At 34.4% G+C, this 13,628-nt stretch overlaps 1 protein-coding gene across 2 annotated transcripts in view; it reads left to right on the top strand.

Annotated features, from left to right (window-relative positions):
* Window positions 1-13,628, top strand: part of MOSPD2 (motile sperm domain containing 2) — a 67,395-nt gene that overhangs the window by 4,874 nt on the left and 48,893 nt on the right. The gene's annotated exons all lie outside the window — the stretch shown is intronic.

Below are 13,628 nucleotides of genomic sequence, written 5' to 3'. Positions count from 1 at the left end.
CCCAGAAGCAATGCTACTTTTTTCAACCTTACTGTTTCTTTCATTTTCCATTTATATTTGACATTAGGTTATCTATCGACAGTTTGTAGCTTTTCCTTTAGAGGAAATTAAAATACACACAGTTCAGTGGATAATCATCTTCCTATAGTCACTTGATTTGCAAAGTGTCAATAATCAAATTAAAAGTCAGATTCCATTCAGTTGATATTTATTGAGTCTCTCCTGTCTACAAGAAAGTATTTGGCTAGGCAACATGTTGAATAAAGAGGTAAATGACAATCTGATTTATAAATAGAAGCATTTTGAAAATAGAGTTTCTCTCAATGCTACTTGATTTCATAGATGAATTGATTTAAAGCTTCAAATACTGTGGTTGAGAGGAGGAAGAAATTATAGAAAAAGTATTATTATTATTTTTGCCTAAACCTTGCCTAAGTATTTACATTCCCCAAAATTTTCTATTTTTGTTTTCATTTCCTAATAAAGATGGATTTGTTTTTGTAATATTTCCAATTTAGCCCTGCTTTAAGGAATCAGGTTATAATTGGCCTATTGTAGGAGACATTCTAACTGGTATTTTTGACTCTCCAATCCATCACATTACTACTTTTTTTTTCTTAAACTCTTTTAACTCCTGTTTATAATCAATATGATGCATTGCTTCCAAGGAAGAAGAGCAGGAAAGGGTAGGCAATAAGGATTAAATGATTTGTACAGGTGGGAAGTGTCTTGAGCCAGATTTAAACCCAGGACCTCTAGTCTCCCAGCCTGCTTTCTGTCCACTGAGCCACCTAGCTACTCCTCATCACATTACTTCTAAAATGGCTTTCATAACAAATAGGTCTGACTAGGTCATCCACTATAAAATTAAATCTAAGTCAAATTAAAATATATGTACTTAATACTTTCACCCTCTTGTGTAAACATTTAGTAAGGATTAGAAGTGCTGCAGAAAGAGGCAAAAATAAACTGCATGTTAATTTTACATGTTAATTCAAGAGTTTAAAAAAGGTGCATTTTTAATTTAGCAAATCCAAGTACTATTGCACTTCCTTCTTTTCCTACCACTAAAAATAAACAAAAGCCACAGCTCACCATGGAACATACACTTTTATGAAAGCTAACTTGGAATGGCCCATATTCTTATATATTCTTGAAGCTATTAAAATTACTTTAACTCATGAGTTCCTTTTTCTCCACTTTATAAGTTCTTTTATAAAATAAAATGTACTTAGATAGCTCCATGACAAAAAAATAAAAAGAAAGGCTCCATATACACCAAAGTATTTATAACAGTACTTTTTTTTGTAGTTGAAAAGAACTGGATACAGAGCAGATAACTATCAATTAACTAAACAAGTTTGTGGTCTGTGTAAGTAATGGGATAAGAAATTAATATAATAAATACAGAGTAGTATGAGAGGACTTAGATGCACTGAAGAAAACTAAAAGTAAGCAGAACCAGGAAATAATATATCCACTGATGATAACAATTTTAAATAGAAAGAATAAAACAAAACCAAATGCAATGAAATTGTATTGACCAAACTTGGCATATGAGAAGGCATCTCTTTTTATTTTTTGTTGTAGAAATGAGGAATTGTATTGGATTTAGTTGATATGTTGCTTAATTTTACTTAACTGTTTCCCCTTCCATTTCAGCCTCTTTTTAAGGGATCAGTTTCTGAAATGGGGAAGGAAAGGGGGAGACATTGGGAAATATAGGTAACTTGAAAAACAAAATATGCCCAAAATGTTAATTTTTTCAAAAATACTTATATAATTCTAAATTGTTTTGTTTCATTTTATTGGATATTTAGTTGAGCCTAGAAGGAGACTGGCCTGATGGAATTAGAGGTTGTTATTGGTAGAAAATAAGTTTGGCTATATGTGGCCAGATTATCAAAAAGTTTGAAAAACTTGGTAGAGGAGTCTATCTTTCTCATTAATGTAAACTACTTTCCTGTGATGCTTCTCTGTTCTTCTTTCTATCTTCCCTATTCTGGCTTAATTTTCTCATTAAAACATAACTATATTGTTAATGCTTCTTTGACTTTCTGTTCTCCCTTTTTAGGATAAACCCCTATTCTTTAACTATTTTATTCTTACAACCAAACTTACTTTGGAGTGTTGATGGAGGAAATCTTGAAATCATACTGGTGGCACCAATTGCATTGTATGTTTATGCTACCTCACATCAATTGAGTATTGCACTGAAATATTATCTTGCATTCTTTGTTGACTTTGAATCTCATTACTCAAAATGGCTCTTCTAAATTTTCTCAGTGCCCAAGGGAAAATTTCAGAGACCTAATACCATTGCCTTCAACTCCCCTTCTCCACATCTCAAAACCTCTTCACTTTTTACCTCCTTCAGGCTCTTAATAATTTGGTGACTCCTCTCCTCACCAAAGCTAAACCCTCTTTTCTCCTTTGGAACTTTGTTTCTTTTCTCCCTTCATTTTTAGCCTTTGCTTCTAAGCTTTCCACTTAGAATCATGCCCTGTCTTTAAAAACTAACTCTTTCCTTTGCCCTTGTTATGCTTTTCAGCTTATTCCCTAACTTTCTCTCTTTCCTTTTTGACTGCTCTTTCTAGAAGCTGGCAATGTTCACCTTAGTCACTTGTAATTTGACTTCTTTCTCCTCTATTTACTGAAAAAGCTAGAAGGAACATAGATTTTCTTAGTTACTAAAGCTAATTCCCCCTTCTCAGTTTTCAACAAAGAATGATCAGAGATTCAAATTTGGAAGAGACATTTGATTACTTAGACTCAGAATTCTTACCTGGAATTTATGAACATAGTTTTAAAAAAAGGTTTCAATATTTATTTTGATATAATTGGTTTGTTTTGCAATCCTATGTGTTTTATTTTTTACACTTAAAAAAATTATTCTGAAGAGATTATAGTGTTACCAGATTGCCACAACAATCTATGTCACACACAAAAAAAGCTGAGATCTTTTCCCCCACTTGCCCTTTCATTAAACTCTAGTGGCTCCCCATTAATCCTAGGGTCAAATATAAAATATTCTGTTTGGCTTTTAAAACTTTTTATAACATGGTTCCTTACCTACCTTTCCACTCTTCATACATCTTACTCTCTTTTACATACTTTATGTCCTGTGATACTGATCCCCACAGCTTGTTCTTGCTTTACACAAAATACTCTTATTTCACCATTCTGCTTTTTAATTGTCTCCCTTGATTGAAATTCTCTCCTTTTCCACCTCTTGGTTTTCCTGACTTTCTTCCAGACTTATCTAAAATTCTACCTTCTGAAAGAATCTTTCTTAGTTCTCCTTAAAGCTAATGCTTTCACTTTTTGATTACCTCCATTTTATTTTGGATGTATCTTGTTTCCATATATTTAATTGTTTGATGATTCCCCTTTTAGATTATAAGCTCCTTGAGGGCAGGGACTGTTTTCATTTTTCTTTGTGTCCCCCAGGACTTATTCCAATTTCTGGCACATAGTAGAAGAAGCTTATTGCTTGATGACTTGACTACATTTTCCTTCTTAATTATCTCTATGAAAAAGCCTAGTTATTGTTAACTTTGAAAAAAAACAGAACTATTAGATAGAAAAACCACTCTTTAATTAAGGAATTTAATTAAGAATTAATTAATTAATTTAATTAAGGTCAGGGCTGTTTAGGCCTCCACTCAGAGTGCACCACATGCCTTATGCAGAGTCAGAGGATTGAACCCTGCTAGCTCTGGTCCCTGACCCCCTGGGAGTGCCACCAGGCTAGATGACCACTCTTAGGAACAAAAGAAATTGGGGAACTTATATATCATTTGGGAAGATCCAGGGGCTGGGAAAAATGATTGACATTATCATACTGACCAGATACAATCAAGCTTGGGGAAGGAAAGCCAGAGGCTAGGGGGTAAGGGAAGAGGCTGCTTAAAATGGAGACTAAAGGACTGTCCCTGCCCTACTATGTCTTCCTGGGAAAGGTTCTCTGATACTATGGGGAAGACTACTGAAGACAAAAGGATATTTAGCATTTACCCCAGGGTCCATTATTCAGTCTTCCACTAACTGCTAGCCTGGGATTCCCTTCAGGGTGGATTCTCAGGGGAATTGGAAACAGGGAACAAACACAAGCATTGGGGGGTCTCCAGCCTATAAGCTATTCCTAAAACTTGGGGTTCATCAGATCTCACTAGGCCACTAGGTTGGGGTCTCTAGATTCCACGTCCACATTATTTTGAGTCCACAAAAGCTTGGGAACAATAGCTTAGAGGTTAGGGTGCTGGGATTAGATTTCTAGTTTTTCAGATTTGATTATCTTCTTTCAAATTCAGTCCTACACAACAATCTATTTCTGAATCTCCATTTTTTAAATAAAATTTTTATTGCTCAATTGCATGTAAAACAATTTTTGTCATTCATATTTCCAGACTCCTGCCTACCCTATCCTCTCCCTTCTCTGAGTTGGCAAGCAAATATAGTATACATTCTCAATCACATGAAAATAGAAAATATGAGTTTGGATGTTTAAAAAAAAAAAAACCTAGCTTAAAAGGAAATATCCAAGAAATGAAGAGGAGATGAGGAAGAACTTTTGTACTTCTTTTAATTGGGTTTTCACTGGTGCAAGTCATTCAGACCATAAAGTTGGATGTTGGTGGAGGAAAAAGCAAGAGCTTATTTACCATATTATCTGTACCACTTGGAAAGGGATGTTTAAAAAAAGATTATAGTGGTTGAATTATCCTAGGTAGGAAAGTGAGGCATCTGAGATAGGGTGGGGAGTAGGAGCAGTGGAGTTTTGAGTTTTAGAATAGTGTTAGAGAAGGAATTGCTTCAGGCAAAACAATTTGACTCTGGAAAATGATCCCAAAGGAAAATAGGCAGAGATAAGGTGATTTGGATAAGGTGATTTGGATAAGGTGAGTTGGGAGACCTAGGGAATAGAATGAGATCATCTAGTTGCAAGTATTATAACCTATAAATACATATTGTAGGTTTTAATTTCATTTTTAATTTTAAAACAGAGGATCTGATGACAGGGAAACAAAATTAACCATCATAATTATAAATGTAATTGGATAAATTTGCCCCTGAAAAGAGCATATTTGAATAGATTTTCTTAAATTTAATAATTTTTTTGTATATAAAAAACATTAAAAACATACAAAATTAGAAAGGTTTAGAATTTAATATGTTTCATTAAAAGAAAAGGGGGGTGGGTGCAACCATGATCTCAGCTGACTTATGATAAAAATAGAGTTAAAGATAAAACCTCCTTAGCCTGCTGGCCTTTAAGACCTTCCACAGTCAGGCATTTAATTTTTCCCCAAATAGTATCCTTCTCTCAGCCCATCCTTTACTACTTCCAAGACATTAATTGTTCATGACTCTTAACATGCTTCAAGGCCTAATTCAAGAGAAGCCTTCTTTCATTTCCCCATACCGAAGAGTGGTGTCTCTCCACTTAAATTTTCTCCAGGTTTTGTGGCTTTGGATCACAACTATAAAATATAATGCATTAATTAAAATATTGCTATTGTCAACATGGAACCTAGAAACTCCCGATTTGTAGCCTAGTAAGAACTGATGAACCCCAAGTTTAGGGTTAGCTTGTAAGCAGATTCCCCCAAGTTCTTCCTCCCTGTTCCCCTGAGAGTTCTCCCCTGGGGAAGTTTCAGATTTAGCTAGTCTCTGGTGGGGCTAAGCAAATGCCAAATATCCTTTTATATTAGAAGTTTTCTCCTTTGTATCAGGTGGGCTGGGACTATCCTTTTAGTGTCTATTGTAATTAGGTTTCTCCCTGATACTCCAGCCTCTGGCTGTGGTCTCTTCCCCAGCCTGCTTGTACCTGTCAGCTAGTTTGAACAGTCCCCATTTCCTTGTAACCATGGTAATGTCAATCATATTTCCCTGACCCTGGGTTTCCCAAAAGGTTCATCAAATTCTTTTGTCCTTCGGAGTCATCATCTAGCGCAGTGTCACTCCCAGGGACAATGTCCCCAGAGTCCCAGGGTGTAGGTACTGCAAAAATTTTGGCACTGGACTCTGAGTAAAGGGCCAAATATTGGACTTACCCCTTTCCTGATTAAAGACTTGGTTTTTCTAACTACTTTGATAGTTCTGTTATTTCCAAGTTAACACTATTTTACAGGAACCCTCAAGCAGTTAAATGTTCCCTTAGTAATCAGGCATTTTGTTTAATGCAAAGAGAAGGAAACTATCCAGTACCTACTTCAGAGATTTATGCATGAAAGCTCTCTTTGCAGCATACTTATGACTTTTAATAAGGGAAGTAAAGAATGCTATACAAACACATGTTCTAAAAATTTGTTCTCATGGGCATCTTAACCCCAAAACTTAGGCAAACTGTAAGCAGAGAAATTCCTTTGCTCCCTTCTGTCCTTGTGACTCTTAACCCAATAAAATCTGATAACTTCTATTATTATCATCTTTGGACAGTCCTTTAGATTTGAGATGGACAGAGATGCACTTCCGGGCTTGATACCATTGGGCTGTATCTCAGAGATCCATCTGTCCCCTAAACTATGAGGGTTGCTCCCTATGTCTCTAGGCAGACCCTGATCAGATGACCAAATCCCCCACCAAATGCCTGAGTGTTTACCACTCTAGAATCATGTCCTCACCATGACACAGCATTATGTCCCCACTGTTGTAAAAATATATATAATCCTCAGAATCGATGGATTCTGGGAGCAGACTTTAATCTTGCTGTTCCACCTATACTATCCTCCTGGCCAGATTCAACATTACTTTCTAAATTAATACTTTTCTCTTTTTATTTTTAAGCTAAGTTTTGGAATCTTGCATTCTTGCAAAAGGTATCCTTCCCGAACCCAGGGGTTCACTTCTAGTACCCCACAACAGTTTAATAGGGAATAATTGAGTCAACTAATTTCTCTGAGCACCTCTGCTATGTGCTAGGAACTGTGCTAGTCAGACAGTGCCTGCCCTCAAGTTGCTTACAGTCAATTAAAGAGAATGTTAATATTAATAGGGGATATTAATAGCACTCATTTCTTCACAGGGTTGTTATGGGTCAGATCTGTTTATTGGGCCTTGCAAACCTTAAAATTTTATAAAAAGATCTAATAAGCTGTTATTGTTATCAAAGTCATTGTCATAAAGGCCTAAAACATGACAATTTTTTGTGTATGTTACTGTGATCCTTTTCCATTTCTTTTTAGCCAGAGATGTCTTAGAAATTCTAATATTGGGGCAGCTAGGTGGCTCACTGGATAGAGAGCCATACCCAGAGATGGGAGGTCATCCTGAGTTCAAAACTGGCCTCAGATTCTTCCTAACTGTAACCCTAGGCAAGTTACTTAACCCCCATGGCCTAGCCCTTACTGCTCTTCTGCCTTGATTCTAAGATGGAAGGTACAGGTTTTAAAATAAAAGAAAGAAAAAAAGAAAATTGTAATATTCCAGGAAGAAAAATGCTGTAGTTGGACAAGTAGCATCAACAGTATTTTTCTACCTTTCTACTACAATAGTTAACTAAAGGGAAACATTTCCCATCTCCTCTTCCTTATCATACATAGACATCATTTTTTCCAATGACATAGGTATGTATATTTGTTCCCAGTTTCCTATATGATTTCAAGACAAATTAACACACGTCATTTAACAAAACTGTTACAAGCATCTACTTACTATGGGCCAGATGGAAAACTAAGGACTGGTGTTAGGAAAGCATATATTCTAACAGTTTACACACAAAAGTACAAAATAAACATAGAAAGTAATTGCAGGGAGGAAGCACTAATAGTGGAGCTTCCTCTAAATAGAAGGTAGCATTTGAGATAAACTTTGAAAATAGAAGGGAGCATTTGAGATAAACTTTGAAAAAAAATTAGGATTACTTGATGGTACATTCTACTTATACCAGACAATCTGTATAAAGGAAACTTTTCTCTCAGTCACATCTTTATCTGTGCTTTTGCCACTAAATAGTTGCTGATTAGAACAATAACTCTAGAATAAGACAACTTGTAAGTTTCATATGATCAGAATCCTTAGAAATGGGAGCTGAATTTCTATCTGAAATTTTCTGAAGAAACTTATGTCTTAAGGAAAAATCTCCCTTCTTGCATATCATCACATCCGTTTCTTTATTTCAGCCATTTTCATTCTTTACTTTTTAGCAACCAACATTTAATGTATAAGTTTGCTTTTGCTTCTAAAAAGGGACTATACGGAAACAGGAAAACATTATACACAGTAACTGGAAAATTGTGGAATAATCAAATGTGATAGATAGACTTTGCTACTCTCAGCAAATGATCCAGGAAAATTGCTATCCACCTCCAGAGAAAAAAACTGTTGTAGTTAAAGTGATCTTTAAAAAATATGAAGTTTAAAATTGTGTCTGACTTAAGCAAAATAAATTTAGATGGTATGGAAAATTAATATTCAGTTGTGATATTTTTGTGAAATAATTTTTTAGCCCTCCCAGGAACCCCCTGATTATAAGGTCAGGCTGTAATGGTTTCTCCCTCAGGCCATGAAACTGTGTTGAATTCTCCCTTTTGTTTAGATTTTAAAAGGATTAAAGGCAGGACTAGCTAGCTTTGGTGAACCTCTTGGAAGATTAAGGTTTTACCACTTTGTTGGACTGACCCAGCTTCCTGTGGATTTGGGAGAGGACTTTTTCTTCTATGGAAATGATGAAATAAAGAGGGAAGAGAGTTGAGGTCTTTAAGTCTACCACCACAGTAGCTATTTACCAATCAGAGGTGGTTTGGGATGTCAAAGGAGGGACTGAGTGGTGAGGTCTCAGGGGTATGTAAAGAGTTGTGAATTGAGCTTCATTTACTAGCTTGGGCTTCCATTTGTATTGTGAAGGTACTCAACTGACCAATTTAGGATGTCTTGAGCAGTCAATTATAATTATATTTATTATAACAGAGCATATGTATGTTATAATAATTATAATATATAATTCTAATAATATGCTAGTCATAATTATTTTGAAATTAAGAACTATTGTCTCAAGAATTTCAGTCATTACAGTGGTGAAATAAATTTGGAGGAAAGATTTTATACTTTTAAAAGACTTAGAAGGCCATAAAATATATTAACAAGAATTTTCATGTAAGTAAAGCTTTTGATAAGAAATACAATAAACTAGAAGTAACATTTTAAAATAAAAGACTAATACATTTAGGAAATGCTGATGTATAGAGTGGTAATAGTCATATAAACCTTATATTGCCTTTGTATCTCTTAGAAGAGACTGATTCAATTTCTCTAGGTTGAAGACTTTAGAGGTTCTTGGAGAGAGGCTGCATTAGGCAAGGGAGAGAGCACTAGACTGAAATTACCCCACATCAACTTTGTGATCATTGTCCAGTCACTTAAACCTTTCTGGATTTCAGTATCTTTATTTATAAAATGAAGTAATACTAGCTTCTCTTCCTCACAGTGTTATTCTGAGGAAATCACTTTCTAAACTTTAAGAATTATAGTTAAAATGAAAATTATTAAGTATGATTCTTAACCTAATCCTTTCTAGGCAATAAAATTTTACTTTGCCTTGAACCAGCATTATTGGTAAGGTATGATGAAACATGCCTCAAACTGATTGAAACTTATTGGAACTCCTGCACTTTAAATGACTATAATTAACCTAGGGAATAGTCTTTCAAAGTGTCTTGTAGGTCTGGTCTTAAACTTTAGCTTTTCTGGTAAATTGTGACTAATCAGAATATTTCTTTACTTGATTGCCTTGTATTATCTATTCTCAGTTGAGTTGACATCTTTTTGGTCTGAGATCATATTTTCCATAGCTAAAATTGATCTTTCCTGAAACCTCTATAGCAATTATAGTTTATAGTTTTCTAATACATTTATCACATTCTAGTTTTTATCATATAGTGTCTAACCCCCAATAGATTTATAATTATTTGAAGGCAAGAGTTATGGCCTTTTTCATCTTTTATCCTTTGCCTTGCAAATGGTTGGTTAATAAATATTTGCTTAATTAAAATGGCCAGTTTTAACTATATACTTCCCATTGCAAACCTATTCCATTTCATAACAGTGCCAATTTTTTCTATGGTGGTTAGCCACAAAGTTGTTTATATTTCATCATATATTAAATCACCTCTTTTCCCTCTAATGATGTGGAGTGTTTGTATGTTTAAGTTACTTATCTATTAATAGGTAATATGTTTTCTTTCATTCTTTTTTTAAGCAGTACAGGTTGATGTTCTTTAAACATAGGATTAAAAGGGCAGAGAATGGGCAAGGGGAGAATAGGTCAGAAGACCTGAGGTTTTGTGACTAGAGTTCACAGCTGGAAAATTAACCCAAAGCATTAATTTAAATATTGCCAAAGTGTAACCCTTAAGCAATTAATTGGTCCTTAAATAATAAAACACTTTGAAGACTCTAAAGACTGTAGATGGGAAGTGGCTACAGCCATTTTCAAAGATAAAAGCATGAAAGCTACCTTTCTAATCCATTCATGGCTTTAAATGTGGGAAATATGCCATATAGAAATATACTCTGAAAAAATTGTTGCCATGTGACTGCTACCTGGTAGTAAATGAATTAATTTTAAACCCTCTCATGTACTTGTATTAATATTTATAGTAGATTGTTGTGTGATCTTTATAATTTTTCTCTCAAACAATTTTTAGGTCAGATGTCTTAAATCCATTCTAAAATGCCTTTCATTGACAATAGGGAGCAGTAGGAAGGAAAGAGATTGCCCACAAGGTAACTGGCCTAAATTTCTCTGGAATGCAGAAACTTTGTAAATTTGAGACATAGATGTACAGTAAGATTGTCCATAAGGAGCACAAGTAAACTATTAGTTTGAAGGAGGAGTTAGTGATTTACCTAAATTAACCAAATATACACACACACATATCCATTTAGGGTTATAGCAGTTGTGGAAAAGGAGAGGAAAACAAGAACTCTCCAATTTCTCAACTTGGACAACCCTTTAATAAAAACAGTCAAGGTTTTCCTATGGCCAAGAGACTAAGAGAACACTGACAAAGTAAGCTATACTTTATATTAGGCATAAATAACATAATTGAAAAATAACATGTTTGCAGAAGTGTTATGAAAGACTTCCTTCAATACAATGCTAGGGAAATACCAACAGGGAAGCAACCTACTAAGGCAAAAAAGACATTTCTAAAACCTTGCCTGGTGGTCCAATAAGTTGAATTTCTGTTTCCCAAGAACATTAGATCATTGTTAGAGAAGGCAGTGTGATAGAGTGGATAGCACATTGAAGTAAATGCCAAAAAGACATAGATACTGGATTTGACTTTGGAACTGACATCAAGCAAGTGATTTTTTTTTCCAGTTTTCTTCTTTGTAAACTGTAATTTCCCCTATAGTCCCTTCTCAGTCCTGAATCTCTTTATCTTGGATGAGTTTAGGATATAAGAAACCTGACTTTACACTGAGAATATCACATTCATTGACAATTTTTTTGTCTCATAAGTGGTACAGTTTCTTTTGAAAACCATGTTATCCCATTATTCTAGCCTTTATCCTTTTTGCTATCATCTATCTCATCTCTCTACACTGTACTTTGCTGTTATCTCTGAGTATTTCATTATGTATGTTGAGAGCCTCTATAACCTCATGACCACATGACTCTTCAGCATGTTCAGTTATCTCCTTTTCCATCCCACTTTAATCACACAGCAATATGATTATTCCTAAAACCATCACTAACTCACAGTTCAAGGTCCTGAATTTTAAAAATCTATTCAACCCAAGTTCATAAAGTTCACTTTCAAAATAGATGAGAACAATCAGAATGAAAGCTTCTAGGAAGGGAAAGTACAGGCATGAATACTCTGGACAGTAAGTTGGCTTTTGAGGACCCCAAAAAGTGAAGAGGAGAAACATAGGCTACTACTACCTGCCCAAATCCTGTAATGGCAAAAACTGCTTTGTAGTCAGGCAAAGTATAAGCCAAACATTGAAAGTAATATTAACTATACTGAACTCTTACACTCTATGACCTAACAAAAGTGCTCAGTAAAGTTATTCATCATGAAAAAAATAAATTCTTTGATGAATGCTTTGATCAAAGCTATAGAATAAAAGAAATGTACATTAGAGATCATCTCATCTAATATCTAATAATCCTCATCTGTTCTTTTACAGATGAAAGAAATGAGACTAGATGAGATAGTATTTGGCAGAAGAGAACATAACCATGTATAAATTTATAAATTGTGATATTAATAATATCTTTTGTGGTCATTTTATCCTTTTTCAAAACCAATTCATATATATTATCCATTGACATTGTGAAAACCTTGTGAGGTAGGCAAAGTATGTATTGTTTCCATTTTAGACTTGAGGAAATGAACCCATTTTTATCTTTCCTAGTTCACACTTCTAAATGGAAGTTCTAAGACTGGAACTTCTAACACCTGCAATTGAGCCAGCGTTAGCAGTGTCAGAGAACCTAGTCAGGTGTGTTGACAAACACTAAAAAGCCATTGTCATAAATTTGGTCCCATAATTTTGGGCTTGGAACCCAAAGACACAGTCACATCTTGAAAGTTTTTCTTCAAGTAGGTATCAGCATGCTGTGACGGAGTAGGTATTTAAAGGCCTCAAAGCCTTAAGAAAATGTTTAATAGATAAAGTTTGTCCTTTCATCTTTCTGTTACCCACTTTGCCTTTGCCCAAATTCCTTTTGACTCTCAAAGGGGTTAGTAGCTTTGTTACTTTGTTTGTGAAAGGTTACTCTCTCTTTTTCTAGTTTTAGTATAAGCTCAGTGGGAAAGTGTATATATATGTGTGTCTACACTGTATATATATATATATATATATATATATATATACATATACATATACATATATATGTAGATAATATATAGATGAGGTGAGACAAAGTTCTTAATGAATAAAATTTAAAATACAATAAAAGGCAAATGATGCTTAATCTTAAGCCTTCCTTTCAGACTTCATTTTTGCCTAATATGAAGGCATACGATATAGTTCTTTCCTATTCAGTTTTATATATCACTAAGGAGATTTCGTTTGAATTTGATCTTCACAATTGCCTCTAAGGTAGGTATTACAACTATAATTATCCTCATTTTACATATAAGAATACCAAAGCTCAAAAATGTTAAGTAATTTGCTGTAAGTCACTTGTAACAGAGTTGGGTTAGAATCAGAACTTTGTATCTGTGGAGCCATTGCATTTTTTCCCCCAAATTTACAAGCTCAAGCTCAGTTAATGAACTCCAACTTTAGTGGGAAGAAGAAATCTATAGGAGAACTAAATGAATCCATTTATAATTGAAGCCGTGACTTTCAGAAACTTGGTATCTGGCCATTTTTATTACTAGTAAAAAGGTTTTTACAAGAGAAATATGCAGAATCAACTTAAAACACCCTTAAGGAATATATGAATACAAACAAAATATTAGTAAAAATAATGGCTCAATTAGGATATTCAGTTAGGAAATTCATTAGTCATGGTTGGCAATGACTGTTTAAGTACCTAAATTTTTGACCCAATTCTTATACTGTATACCAAAATGAGCTTAAAATGAATATAAAAATTTATACCATTAAAAAAGAAAAAGAAGACAACCAGATTAGGTATGTTTCAAAGCCATTGCTTGCGGGGG

This window comes from Gracilinanus agilis, chromosome 3, assembly GCF_016433145.1.
Source record: "Gracilinanus agilis isolate LMUSP501 chromosome 3, AgileGrace, whole genome shotgun sequence".
Lineage (NCBI taxonomy): Eukaryota > Metazoa > Chordata > Mammalia > Didelphimorphia > Didelphidae > Gracilinanus > Gracilinanus agilis.
This window is presented reverse-complemented; position numbering and strand designations above follow the sequence as displayed.